This window comes from Microcaecilia unicolor, chromosome 3 (genome assembly GCF_901765095.1).
Source record: "Microcaecilia unicolor chromosome 3, aMicUni1.1, whole genome shotgun sequence".
Classification (NCBI taxonomy): domain Eukaryota; kingdom Metazoa; phylum Chordata; class Amphibia; order Gymnophiona; family Siphonopidae; genus Microcaecilia; species Microcaecilia unicolor.
Genome location: NC_044033.1, coordinates 350,990,756 through 351,003,839, shown reverse-complemented (window position 1 = coordinate 351,003,839; position 13,084 = coordinate 350,990,756).

Here is a 13,084-nt window from a genome sequence, read left to right as displayed (position 1 = left end):
TGACATTTTTTTGTGGTGGTGGGGGGGGGGGGGGGGGGGGAGAACACTTGGTGCCCACCCACTTCTTCCCAGGCCCACCCAAAATCTATTGTCTGGCTACACCCCTGACTTGGGCAGCAAATTAACATAGAAATAAAGTAAGAGGTAACACAGATTTCTACCTTATTCTCCTTTCCTATTTAGAGTTCTTAAAGTAGAGCTTGTTCCTCCCAGATGAGAGTCTCAGGTGTAGCAAGGCTTTCTCTTGGCTTATTTGCTTGGTTTCAGCTAGGCTTAGTAGCACTTCATCTCCTTTCCTTGCTTCTGCTCCTTTGAGACAGTGGAGGAAAACAGATTCTGCCCTGTTGCTACTTTTTCTGAAAGCGGTCCAGGCTCTGAGGATGGTTCCCACTCCTGGCCTTTTAAGGTCAGCAACTGCATGAGTCAAAGATTTCTTGGTAGTGGAGTAGAAGAGGATACAGCTTGGAGATTAAAATAGATTTTAGTCCCCTTGGATTGATGTTAGGGGAATGGCCAAAACCTGGACCCTTGCATATATAATACTCTGGCAGGGGAACCAAAGATAATGACCATTCTCCCTGAGCTGGGTATTTATACTAGCATTGTTTTCCTTCCAAGGGATGGATCCTCCTTCCCTGTCAGTGAGGAAAGAAGATAACAACTGTTAGGGTTAGGAAAAGGTCAGAACCACTATTATTCTGGCAGAATGCTGAAGGTTCTGATACTACTACATAGACAGAACCTTGGCCATCTCCACATGTTTATGTTTACTTGCACATGTGGAGGTAGATGTTATAACAGGTTGCCTATGTGTGAGCATAAGAACATAAGCATTAACATAGCGGGACAGACCAAAGATCCATTAAGCTCAGTATCTAGTTTCCAACAGTGGCCACTCCAGGTCACAAGTACCTGGCAAGATCCCAGAACAACAAAAAATGTTGCTTATCCTAGAATATGCAATGGATTTTCCCAAGTCCATCTTAATAATGGCTTATGGACTTTTCTTTTAGGAAAATGTCCAAACCTTTTTTAAACACTGCTAAGCTAACTGCTTTTACCACTTTCTCTGGCAACAAATTCCAGAGTTTAATTACTCACTGAGTGAAGAAATATTTTCTCTGATTCGTTTTAAATGTACTACTTAGTAGCTTCTTTGCGTATGCCCAGTCCTAGTATTTTTGGAAAAAGAGTAAACAAGCGATTCACATCTACCCATTCCATTCCACTCAGTATTTTATAAATCTCTATCATATCTCCCCTCAGCCATTTCTTCTCCAAGCTGAAGAGCCCTAGCTGCTTTAGCCTTCTTTGGGAAGTCATCCTATCCCCTTTATCATTTTCGTCACCCTTCTCTGTACCTTTTCTAATTCCACTATATATTTTTTGAGATGCGGTGACCAGAATTGCACACAGTAGTCGAGGTGCGGTTGCATCATGGAGCTATAGAAAAGCATTATAACATTCTCATATTTGTTTTCCATTCCTTTCCTAATAATTCCTAACATTCTATTTGCCTTCTTAGCTGCTACTGCACACTGAGCAGAGGGTCTGATTATATCATCAATGATGACACCTGGACCCTATTCCTGGGCAGTGACTCCTAATGCAGAACCTTGCATCACATAACTATGGTTTGGGTTCCTGTTTCCCCACATGCATTACTTTGCACTTGCTCACATTAAATGTTATCTGCCATTTGGATGCCCAGGTTCCCAGTCTCGTAAGGTCCTCTTGCAAAGTAAGTGCCAATTTCAAGCCTATTTTGTAAAGAAATAGGCATCTATAATCTATATAAAAAAATACTAGGTGCAAAGTGGCAGAACTCCTTCCTAGACTGAAGCTGCAGACATTTACACCTGCACAGGAGGAGGCATAAATGTTCACATAAAATATACACGCCCATGCATATTTTGTAAACACATATAAATTGTGGCTGTCCCTAAACATGCTAGGTGCAGGTGTAACTCCCCATGTCAATCTTTGCAGGTGCTCTGAAAAATGGATCGGCACGCGCCCAAAACACGTGCCTATACTACCACAGGCCATTTTTCAGTGCACCTTAGCAAAAGGACCCCATAGTGTACAACGCAAAAGATGGTGTGCCCAAGGGAGAGAGAGGCAAGGGTGTGTCGGGGACATTCCAAAAAGTTGCATGCGTTGTTACAGAATAATGGGTTAGCGGACCAGCATTTACACCAGTTTTCAGCAGGCATAACTCTAGCGCCCAAAGTTACGATGCAGGAATCAGCACTAAGCACAATTCTATAAAAGGAGTGTGCCCTTTATGGAATCGCACTTAGCGTCGATCTTTTCCAGCACCCATTTTCAGCGCCAATTATAGAATCCAGCCCTAAGTGCATAAACCTACATCCTTTCTAACAAAGGGCTAAGTAGTAAAATCAGCACTTATATGTGCATGTATTGCCACTCCATTTTGAATAAAAAAAATTTTATTCTTTTTAAAATGGCTATTCCTGGTATGTATGGTGCCAAGTCTACATGCTTTTTTTGATGATCCTATACATATTTTGGAACAGACGCCAGGTTCACGCAGCCTTTTCTAAAATACTTTCCTTTACTTAACATCAGGTTTATATACCACTCTTAAACCAATTGGATTCTGAGTGGTTTACAATAAGAGAAAACCAAGGCAGCAACTTGGGAAGATTACAAATTTATCAAAGATAAACTAAACAGTCTACAGGAATATAGTATGCTATAAAAATTATTATTATTATTAGCATTTGTAAAGCGCTACCAGATGCACGCAGCGCTGAACATCTGACACAGAGACAGTCCCTGCTCAAAAGAGCTTACAATCTAAAAAAATACAGACAGACAGACAAGCAATTTTCAGTATACATGTTGTCTAATTAACAGCGGTATAATGAATTTGAAAATCTCCTAAAAAAAGTAGTGTTTTCACATTTTTTCTAAACAATGCATAATTAGAAAACTGATTTAAACAGGGGATGCCTACTTTCAAATTTTAGTAGCTTGTATAGTAAGTAATTTATCATAGATGGAAATTCTCCTTATACCCTTAATGGAAGGTAAAGCAAAGTAGGAAAAATTACAAATTCTCCGAAGCCTATTGAATTTCCCAAATTCTATAAGGGAGACGTGGAGGGGCATTTTCGAAAGGGACGTCCAAATTGCGATTTGGACGTCCTTGCAAAACAGCGAAATCTAGGGGTGGGGAAGCCCATATTTTCGAAACAAGATGGACGTCCATCTTTCATTTTGAAAATACCGTCAGGGACGTCCAAATCCTTAAATTTCTCCGTTCCTAGATTTCGACGTAACCTAGACATGGTCGTTTCTGATTTTCGGCGATTTTCAAAACCAAAAACGTCCATGTCAGAAACGACCAAATGCAAGCCAATTGGTTGTGGGAGGAGCCAGCATTTGTAGTCCACTGGTCCCCCTGACATACCAGGGCAGCAACCGGGCACCCTAGGGGGCACTGCAGTGGACTTCATAAATTGCTCCCAGGTACATAGCTCTCTTTCCTTGTATGCTGAGCCTCCCAAAACCCACCACCCAAAACTGTACACCACTACCATAGCCCTTACGGGTGAAGGGGGGCTCTTAGATATGGGTACAGTGGGTTTCTGGTGGGTTTTGGAGGGCTCGCTGTTTCCTCCACAAACAGGTAGGGGAGATGGGGCTGGGTCCACCTGTCTGAAGTGCACTGCACCCACTAAAACTGCTCCAAGGACCTACATACTGCTGTCATGGAGCTTGGTATGATATTTGAGGCTGGCAAAAAATTTTTAAAAAATGTATTTGAGGGTGGGAGGGGATAGTGACCACTGGGGGAGTAAGGGGAGGTCATCCCCGATTCCCACCAGTGGTCATCTGGTCAGTTTGGGCACCTTTTTGTGGCTTGGTCGTAAGAAAAAAAGGACCAGGTAAAGTCGTCCAATTGTTTGTCAGGGAAGCCCCATTTTTTATGGGTCGAGGATGCCGATGTGTTAGGCATGCCCAAGTCCTGCCTTCGCTACGCCTCCGACATGCCCCCAGGAACTTTGGTTGTCCCCGCAACAGAAAGCAGTTGGGGGCGTCCTAAATCAGGTTTCGATTACACCGATTTGGACGTCCCTGGGAGAAGGATTCATTGTCAAAGCACCTAGACTTATAAAGTTACATATAAAGCTATGGAACTTTGTAAGCCTAACTGCTTGGAAAATGCGCCTCAGTGTAACGTAGTAGATGACATGACAGCAGATAAAGACCTGTACGGTCCATCCAGTCTGCCCTACAAGATAAGCTCATAGCATTACTACTACTACTTACTACTACTTATCATTTCTATAGCGCTACCGGACGTACGCAGCACTTCACACTTGAACATGGAGAGACAGTCCCTGCTCAATAGAGCTTACAATCTAATTATGACAGACAGGACAAGTAAGGCATAAGGGTTAGGACAGACAGGACATATCAGGGATAGGGGACAGTTGAAGGTTTAGGAGTTAAAAGCAACATCGAAGAGGTATAATGTGATATTACATATGTGCACTTGATCTTGATTTAATCCTTGCTATTTTCAGGGCACAGACCATAGAAGTCTGCCCGGCACTGGCCGTTCTCCAACTTCTTAAGAAGTTATTGAAGCCCCACTCCAGCCCATCCAAATCTGTCCATTGAATATAAACCTTGAATGTCCATTTTCTGATTTAGACAACCTATACCAAGTTATCCTCCATGTCCTCTAGGATTGGAATGTGGTTATATTCATCAAATTTCAGCAGAGGTTGTTTAAAGATTATAGACTACTGTCCCTAGAGGATTCTCCTCCCAATTCGATGTTATAAAGTTTTCAGAATACAGAGTGAGTTTTGGGTAGCTGAAAGTACCTGCTGTTTATATATCCATAGGACTATGAGCTGTTAAATCTGCAGTTCTCCAAAGACAAGCAGGCTGATATTCTCACAAGTGGGTGACGCCACGTCGGCCCCGGAGGATTTTAAAGCAAAATCTCTTTACGGCGTTCCGTCGCGCGAGCGATCGTACTGCGCATGTGCGCACACCTATTCCCGCTCGCCGAGCGGACACGCCCCTCAGTTTTTCTTTTTCCGCGTCTGAGGAGACACGGAGTTCGTTAGGGCTTCGTGTTTTCTTCAGGTCTTCGGAGTAAATCTCTTTTTTATTTTTTCATTTGTACTTTTTATGGCAGGCTCATTGTGGCTTATATATACAGGTATTTTTTGTACCTGAGGCAAGAAAAAATTTAAGTAGTTGCCAGAGTCACAAGGGGCTGTGCCTCAACGAAGCATATAAGCTTCTCTTTTTCTTTTTTCTTCAAAAGTGCTGGTATATTGTTATCTGTGGGCTAGCCAGCAAATAAAACAAGCCCACATTTTTTGATCCATTTATTAAAACTTAAACAAATTGCTCTCGAGAGCTGTGAGAGCCTGCTTCAGCACTACTGTCTTTGAGCCTCACAAGTGGTGAAGGTGTATGTCACAGGAAAAACCAGGAACCTAAGCAGGTGCATCCCTGGTTAGCCACTGAATGGGCAGCCTGGTGACACAATATCAGTGGTGTAACCTTTGAAGTGAGTCTCCACCCGTCTCGGCGTCTCCTGCTCTGCAGGTCATTCGGACGCATCGGCGGAAGTGTCTTGGGCCGGATCATCTCCCTGTGAAGCGCAAGTAGTGTCTCAAAGTACCGAGACGTATTCTACTCTGCCAGGGATGCCCAAAGGACCGGATCATCTCCCTGTGAAGCGCAAGTAGTGTCTCAAAGTACCGAGACGTATTCTACTCTGCCAGGGATGTTCAAAGGACCGGCTCATCTCCCTGTGAAGCGCAAGTAGTGTCTCAAAGACGAGACTTATGCTACTTGTCAGGGATGCCCAAAGGAGTTTCTGGAGTCCGACAGAGACCGATGCACGCTGGGTATAGTTATGCATCGAGTAGGTCTCCACCTGCCTCGGCGCCTCCTGCTTGGCAGGTCATTCGGGCGCATCAGCGGGTGTCGGTACCATCGGTGCCCAGAGCTTTGCTCCCTCTGTTATGGAGGTATTCGGGCTTCAGACATCAGTCGGTGCCGAGAGCGTTGCTCCCTCTATTATGGAGGTATCCTGGCATTGGACGTCGATACACCGCACCCATGGCGCCCGGTGCCGATGGTGCTCGGCGCCGGCGGTGCCCATGGCGCCCGGTGCCGATGCTCCTCGGTGCCGGCGCGCCGGTGGCATTCGGCGCCGGCGGCGCCCGTGGTGCCGATGGTGCTCGGTGCCGACGGTGCCGGGTGTCGTCGGTGCCGGGTGTCATGGGTGCCGTCGGTGCCGGGTGTCGTGGGTACCGTCGGTGCCGAGTGTCATCGGTACCGTGGGTGCCGTCGGTGCCGAGTATCATCGGTACCATGGGTGCCGTCGGTGCCGAGTGTCACCGGTGCGTCGGTACCGAGGAGTATCGGTACCGGGAACATTGGTACCATGGTCGGTGCCATGGGTCCCGTCGGTGCCGGTACCATCGGTACCATGGATTCCGTCGGCACCGGGTATCATCGGTACCATGGGTACCATCGGTGCCGAGTGTCTTCGGTGCATGGGCACTGTCGGCACCAGGTATCACCATCGGCATCAGATATCATGGGCACCATCGATCACAGGTATCATCGCCCATCGGTACCGAGTATCACGAGTACCATCGGTATCGGGTATCGTCGGTACCATGGATAGGTATCATGGATACCGTCGGTACATGAGTACCGTCGATACAAAATATCATGACCAGGTACCATCGGTACCATGGGTGTCATTGGTACCAGGTGTCTTGAGCACCGTCGATACCATGTGTACCATAGGTACCGTCGGTGCTTTTGGTGCCGAATATCATGGGTCCCATCGGTACCACATGTCAAGGGTCCCTTCGGTACTAGGGTATCATGGGTACCATCGATACCAGATATCATGACTATCATCGGTACCAAGTACCATGGGTTCCATTGGTACCGGGGGTCATCGGTCCATGTGTATCATCGGCACCGTCGGTGCCATGAGTACTATCAGTACCATCGGTCACATCTCTGTTATGGAAGTCATCTGGCAGTCTGGTTTCGATTCCCTTGCATTGCCAGATGTTGTCCTTGGCTTCGAGACCATGGGTACCATTGGATGCCATGGATGCTACCGCCTCCCGCGGCATCTAGCTTTTCAACTGGTCTCCTTCACCGATGCTGCCTCTGGTATGGGTGTTCGCTCGTAGAACTTACCGCGCCTCCATACCTTGGCTTCCAGGCCCAGAAATGCATGTTAAGAACAGCCATTTTGCTACAGGTGAACATATTTTTCCATAGCTGTTCTGTAGAATTGTATGTATGACAGTTGCTCTATACTGGTCAATGTTTGCATCTGAGCTGCTCTGTTTGAGTAGTTGGCTCAGTTCAATGATGGTTCATCTGATGAACATAAAGGTCATGGGGTTTTCTCTGCTGAGAATCCTCTAGATCCTCTATTTGTCTTGACACATTACAATAGAGATTGTCAATCAGCCCAATGCCAGATGCTCGAGGTCCTGGACTACCATCTTCAACTCAGAACTGATAGCAGTTCTAAGAACTTGCTTCGGTGCCCCCGAGGCCAGAGCATACATCCTTAGCCTCCTTTGGAGAATGGCGTACCAGGCTGGCATGATCGCGTCCAAGACCAAGTCCTGCCAGATCTTTATGAACATTCCCACCGGAGTAGGCTACATCTTTTTTTCCAAGTGTCACTTGTATTGTAACACCTAGATTTCTGCTCTAGGTATGGTGATGCGCAGACTCTCATGACTGTGTGCCTCTCACCTGGAGGAGAAGACTCAGCAGAAAATTGTTGATATGCTGTGCATACACTTCCTCATCTCGGAACTTCTTTAAAGAGATCAGCATGCTCGTTCTAGTCAGCGGCGTGCACCTAATCAGGCTCCTGCAGCTATTCCGCAGGAACCAGAGAGGGGTTTTGGAGTGGCTCCAATTCAGCATAGCCACTATATAAAAAAAAAAAAACAACAAATGTCCGTACCGGCCAAGCTGCCTGTCGGGGGGAAGTTCAAATATTTTCCACCACAGGTGACTTCTATATCCTCCAACCGGGGGGTTTTTTCAAATAGTCCGGTTAGGATACATTCTCAATCTGGAATCAAACCCTCCACATTGTTCATTGGAAATTTAATCCTTTAGCTTCCATCAACAGTGAGTACTTGCAGAGGAACACTCTGCCTTTCTCAGTACCAATGCAGTCGAGCCTGTTCCACAAGGGTAAGAAGGATTGAGTTTCTATCCCAGGTCCTTCCTTGTGGGTTCCGTCCCATCATAGACATAAGGGGCAGGATGATTTCCCTGGGCATCCTTCTTCCCATACTTCAGGAAAACGAATGGTTATGCTCTCTGGGCTTACAAGATACTTCTACTCACTTTGCGTCCAGAGTATGTTTTTCCTAGTGCCTAGCTGTTGTTGCAGTGTATCTTCATGGACTGGGAGTGCAAGTGTTCCCTTAACACGTTGATTGCCCGTCTCAACAGATTACAGCACAGTAATATTGAGACTTCTAGACACATGGCTTCCACAGTTCACGTCACTCCCTTGACATTTTTGCACATCTAGAGGATGTAACCCAACTGTTCGCCAGTCTTCGGAATTCCCCTCAGAGGTGGTTAATTCTCTCCATTTTGATTCTCAGGTGTCCAGTCCACCTTACTCAGTCAAAAGCTGCTGACGAAGGTTGCATCCCTCCTGGCTATCCAACCTAATTATTTTAATCAACCACACAATCGGGTTGTGATGTACTCGATAACAAAGGAGTACTGGATCTTGTCCTCTGCGTCAAGATGCCATGCAGATGTAGCGGTGGGCTCGCCAACGCGGCTTGTTTTCTCCAAGCCATTTATCTAATTGGCGTAAACAGCAGTCTGGCCGACAGGCTGAGCAACTTAGTTCAATCACAAAGTCCCTCAGTTCTGTTCCAGGCTGCAGGTTCACGGCAGACTACCATCGGATGCCTTTCTCCTTCTTTGGGGGACAAGTTTTCTGTATGCGTATCCTACCATACATCTGTGGAAACGACTTGTTGATTCTCAAGCAAGATTGTGGAGCCATGATTCTCAATGCTCCTTTCTAGCTACGTCAGATATGATTCCCTCTTCTTCTGGAGTTGGAATGTTTTCCAGCTCTCATTACGCAGAACGAGGGGGCACTTCTACATCCCAACCTCCAATCTATGGCTCACACGGTCTGGATGTTGAGAGTGTAGGTTTCGTTGACTTTTCCAGAAGAGTATCTCCCGACTCTTGCCTGCTTCCAGAAAAAGATTTCACAAAGAGGTGTTATTCTTTTCATGGAAGAGGTTTACCGTCTGGTGTGACAGCGAGGCCCTAGATCCTGCCTCTAGTCTTATACAGACCTTGCTTGAGTTCTTTCTACACCTGTCTGAATCTGGTCTCAAGACCAACTCGGTCAGTATTCATCTTCGTGCAATAAGAGCTTATCATCAACGTGTAAAAGGTCAGCCTTTAGCTGTCCACTTCATGACGTTTACTTCTCCCACAATATTGAGAGAATTCCTTGTATGTGTCTAACGGGGATTATTTCTGTTGGGCTTAGCACCCCCAACAATTTTTACAGTTGGCTCTTATGCTTCGGTCAGAGCCCTATCACTCCTTATTCAGTATCTTGGGGTCTCAATGTCGTTTTCATCCAGCTGCTGCAAGCTCAATTCGGGCCACTGGATTCCTGTCATCTGAAGTATTGGACCTGGAAGGTCATTTTCCTTGGTGGCTGTTCCTTCAACTCGAAAGGTCGGTGAGCTTCAGACTCTAGTAGCTCAAGCTCCTTACCTTACTTCTCATCTTAACAGAGTAGTTCTTCACATGCAGCCAAGGTTCTTACGGGCGCTGGTATCAGAGTACCATCTGATCCAGTCAATTGTCTTGCCAACATGCTTTCTCCCTCATCTTACAAGCCCTGGCGAAAGCAAGCTGCGCACTTTTTGCGTGGAGCAGACGAGCTCCCTCGCAAGGTCCGCCCAATTGTTTATTTCTTTTAATGCCAGTTGCTGTCGGAAACCGCATCATTTCTTCTTAACTGGCAGATTGCATCTCCTTCATTTTTGTCCAAGCTGGACTGACTCTAGAGGGCCATGTCACGGCTCACAAAATTAGAGCCATGACTGAATCGGTGACTAATCTAAAATCAGTCACTATTGAAGGGATCTGCAAAGCTGCGGCGTGGTCATCAGTCCACACATTCACATCTCACTACTGCCTTCAGCAGAATAGCCGACGCGTCAGTCGGTTTTGGGCAGTCGGGGCTGCAGAACTTCTTTGGGGTTTAGAATCCAACTCCAACCCTCCTAAGCCCATGTTTGTTCTGTTCCAGGCTACACTCATTTAGATGTTTCTTCTTTTCAGGTCAATTTTTATTCTGGCCTCGCCGTTGCGAGACTCAATTGACCACTGTTTGTTGTGTAAGCCTGGAAGCTAGGGATACCCCACTTGTGAGAATATCAGCCTGCTTGTCTTTGGAGAAAGAGTAGTTACTTACCTGTAACAGGTGTTCTCCGAAGACAGCAGGCTGCATATTCTCACAAACCCTCCCACCTTCCCCTTTTGGAGTTGTCTCCTCCATCTTTTGGATATAACTGAGGGGCGTGTCCGCTCGGCGAGCGGGAATAGGTGTGCGCACATGCGCAGTACGATCGCTCGCGCGACGGAACACCGTAAAGAGATTTTGAGATTTTGCTTTAAAATCCTCCGGGGCCGACGTGGCGTCACCCACTTGTGAGAATATGCAGCCTGCTGTCTTCGGAGAACACCTGTTACAGGTAAGTAACTACTCTTTTTCTGTGTCTAGGCCCCTGATGGCGAACCTATGACACGCGTGTCAGCACTGACACGCGTAGTCATTTTCGATGACACGCGGCGCCGCCGCAGTGTGGTCCGCCCAGTGCTCCCCTGCTCGCTCCCTGCTGTTTGCACCGATCCCTGCCTCGTAAAACTTATTTTTTCGCGAACCGGCAGACTGAAGAAATAAAACAAACAGCTGACAGGCTTGCCTCCTTCGATCGCGTCGGCCGCTTCCTTTCCCTGCATTCTCAGCGCGTCCCGCCCTCCTCTGATGTCATTTCCTTTCCTCGAGGGCGGGACGCGCTGAGAATGCAGGGAAAGGAAGCGGCCGACGCGATCGAAGGAGGCAAGCCTGTCAGCTGTTTGTTTTATTTCTTCAGTCTGCCGGTTCGCGAAAAAATAAGTTTACGAGGCAGGGATCGGTGCAAACAGCAGGGAGCGAGCAGGGGAGGGTGAACAAGTGGGGCTGGGGGTTGTGTGGCCAAGTGGGGCTGAGGGGGGTTGTGTGGCCAAGTGGGGCTGAGGGGGGTGTGTGGGCAAGTAGGGCTGGGTGTGTGTGTGGGCAAGTGGGGCTGGGAGGTTGTGTGGCCAATTGGTGCTGGGGGTGTGTGTGGGCAAGTAGGGCTGGGGGTGTGTGTGGGCAAGTGGGGCTGGGGGTGTGTGTGGGGGGGTGGGCAAGTGGGGCTGGGGTGTGTTTGTGGGCAAGTGGGGCTGGGGGTGTGTGTATGGGCAAGTAGGGCTGGGGGTATGTGTGTATGGGCAAGGGGGGCTGGGCAAATGGGGCTGGGGTTTGAATGATCTCAGGGGCAGGTGGAGGCTGGGGCGAGTCACTGGACATTGAAAGGAGGGGGAGGATATGGGGCAAAAGAGAATCGCTGGACATGGAGGGGATGGGATAGTAGGGCAGAGGAGAGAGAAGAATGGAGAATTGCTGGACATGGATGGAAGGTGAAGGCAGGGAAGAGAGAATTGCTGGATAGGAGAAGAGGGCAGGGGAGAGAGGAGAATCACTGGACATGGGAGGGGAGGGGAGAGGAGACATGCTGGACATGGATGGAGGGGAGGGAAGATAGGAAGGAGATGCACATGGATGGGATGGCAGGAGAGGAAGGAGAAATGCTGGAAATGGATGGAGAGCAGAGCAGGAGATAGAGGAGCATTGCTGGACATGGATGGATAGAGGGTTTGGCGGGGAGAGAGGAGAAATGCTGGACATGGAAGAAGAAAGGAGGAAAGTAAAGAAATAAATGGAAAGGAAGCCCTGGAAACGGAGTTAAGAGAACAGATAGAGAGCAGCAGAATCAAACACTTGGACCAGTATGGATAGAAAACAGTCACCAGACAACAAAGGTAGAAAAAAATTATTTTATTTTAATTTAGTGTTTGGAATTTGTCCAATTTCAGAATTTACATCTGTTGTCTTATTTTGCACTGGGTATACTGGAGCTGTAACATCTTACAGAAATGATTTATAATGAAAAAAAATCACAAGTTATTGTTTTTCTCCTATACTAGTATATTTTCAATGATGTCTGTTTATATGCGCCATGGCTGATATAAGGGGTGTGGCTAATGTGGGTGTGGCTATCATAGGAGTGGAGCCATATGTGGTGACCCCACCCATAATGAGTACCGGCACCTTTTTTTCTACAAAAAATGCACTGGGTCCGCCCTCCCTCCTCGCTCCCGGAAACTAACCTTAAAGCCTCCTTTCACGTCGCAGCAAGCAGCAGCAGGGCAGGCCACTCCTTCCTTCCGTGTCCCGCCCTCGCCTGACGTAATGTCCGCGAGGGCGGAGCACAGAAGGAAGGAGGAGAGGTCTGCCCTGCTGCTGCTTGCTGCGACGTGAAAGGAGGCTTTAAGGTTAGTTCTGGGCCTGGTAGCGGGTGGAGGGGGGGGGGCCCAGCGACCTCGGGTGGGCAGCGATCTCAGGTAGGGGGCAGCAATCTCGGGTAGGGGGGGCCCGGGGGCGGTCCTAGTAGCAGTGATTTTTCTCGAAGTGACACACCACCCGAATTATGCTCGGTTTTTTGGCGAATTTTGACACATCAAGCTCAAAAGGTTGCCCATCACTGGTCTAGGCATTGCTGCCCCCTAGCATCACTACCCATCAAATGTGAAGGGAAGCTTCATTTTTACTTTCTTTTAGACATGACAAAATCTTATTACATTTGAAACTTAAAAGGGCTTGTCCTAACTACATAGTTGGTAGTGGTGGAAATCAAGGAAGTTAGCTGAGAAGTAA